This window comes from Babylonia areolata, chromosome 14 (genome assembly GCF_041734735.1).
Source record: "Babylonia areolata isolate BAREFJ2019XMU chromosome 14, ASM4173473v1, whole genome shotgun sequence".
In the NCBI taxonomy this organism is placed as follows: Eukaryota; Metazoa; Mollusca; class Gastropoda; order Neogastropoda; family Buccinidae; genus Babylonia; species Babylonia areolata.
Genome location: NC_134889.1, coordinates 3,850,977 through 3,852,783, shown reverse-complemented (window position 1 = coordinate 3,852,783; position 1,807 = coordinate 3,850,977). Strand labels below are relative to the sequence as shown.

At 44.9% G+C, this 1,807-nt stretch overlaps 1 non-coding gene across 1 annotated transcript; it reads left to right on the top strand.

Moving 5' to 3' along the window:
* Positions 1-420: 420 nt before the first annotated feature.
* Trnaq-uug (transfer RNA glutamine (anticodon UUG)) lies at positions 421-492 on the top strand. Its single transcript has one exon. It is a non-coding gene; the product is annotated as a tRNA-Gln (tRNA).
* The last annotated feature ends 1,315 nt before the right edge of the window (positions 493-1,807 follow it).

Genomic DNA, 1,807 nt, shown 5'->3' with positions numbered 1-1,807 from the left:
CTGTGTACATTGTTCAGAGTTGTTCCCTCTGCTGTGTACATTGTTCAGAGTTGTTCCCTCTGCTGTGTACATTGTTCAGAGTTGTTCCCTCTGCTGTGTACATTGTTCAGAGTTGTTCCCTCTACTGTGTACATTGTTCAGAGTTGTTCCCTCTGCTGTGTACATTGTTCAGAGTTGTTCCCTCTACTGTGTACATTGTTCAGAGATGATCCCTCTACTGTGTACATTGTTCAGAGTTGTTCCCTCTACTGTGTACATTGTTCAGAGTTGTTCCCTCTACTGTGTACATTGTTCAGAGTTGTTCCCTCTACTGTGTACATTGTTCAGAGTTGTTCCCTCTACTGTGTACATTGTTCAGCGTTCTATTTCGGTTTGAGGCTCTGGAAGGGCAAGTCCTTGTGCTGCTGTTTACAGGCAGCAGGTGCAATAGCTGAATGGTTAAAGTGTTGGACTTTGAATCTGAGGGTCCCGGGTTCGAATCTCGGTGCACCTGGTGGTTAAAGGGTGGAGATTTTTCCGATCTCCCAGGTCGACATATATGCAGACCTGCTAGTGCCTGAACCCCCTTCGTGTGTATACACACACAGAAGATCAGATACGCACGTTAAAGTCCCAGTCATCCATGTCAGCGTTTGGTGGTTTATGGAAACAAGAACATACCCAGCATGTACACCGCCGAATACGTGTGGCTGCCTACATGGCGGGGTATTAAAACAAAGCGGTCATACACATAAAATGTTACATGTCTGTCTGAGTGTGTATATGTGTATACGTGCCTGAAATCTGATTGAATGACACAGGAAACGAATAATGAGCGCCCAGTGGCAGCCGTCAGTCGGCTCTACCCAGGTAGGCAGCCTGTGGTGCAAATGACCCCGTGTTTGTAAAGCACTTAGAGCTTGGTCTCCGACCGAGGACAGACAAAATGTAAGTATCCACATCAATCAATCAATCAATCACTTCTATTTCAAGTGGTATGTAAAGTTTGCAGTCTTGTTTAGATGTCCGTCTCCTGTTTTGTTATACAGTGTTATTTAGTGTTTGTGTTTGTCTTTTGTGACAGTGTTGGTTAATTTCTTCCTAAGAAGGGAATGTGGGAAAGATCTTTTAATGACAATTTGTTACTAATAGTTTTCGTATTTATTGCATGGGCACTGGTTCATTGCATCCATTGGTCGAAATTTCTGCCATTTGCTAAAATCTGGTGTGTGATCATTAAAGTCAAGTTCAAAACCCTAAGTAAATTCCGTTTTCCATTTGACCTTTGAATAGAAATCTTTGCGTAATCCTTACATAGGGTCTATCAATTAGCACATAAACACCCCTCCACACCCCTCCTGCATTCCATCATTATTCCTCCCATAGCATCGAATCCTTCTAAATTACCATTCACAAACACATGTACATATACACACGCACACACACACACACACACACACACACACACACACACACACACACACACACACACACACACACACACCATACACTCAACCCGCCCATGCACACGTTCTATACCCCTTTTCTCCGCACCTCACACCCCCGCAACACTTTGGGTCACGGTGTTGAAAAGATAAACGCCGTTTTCTGTCTTTCTGAAAGCAGCAGCATCACTGCTTGTTGGATCCTTTTTCTGGGTGTGTTGCGGGGGGAGGGGGGAGGTGGTGGGGGCTTGTGACCCCATACTGTATAGTGGGTTTGGACTGTGCCGGAATGGTGACAGAAGAGCCCCTCTTTCTGTGGCCAAGTTCCAGTGTTTCTGAGTGGACATGATTTGTCCATCTATATTTTGCAGGTCCACGTCTGT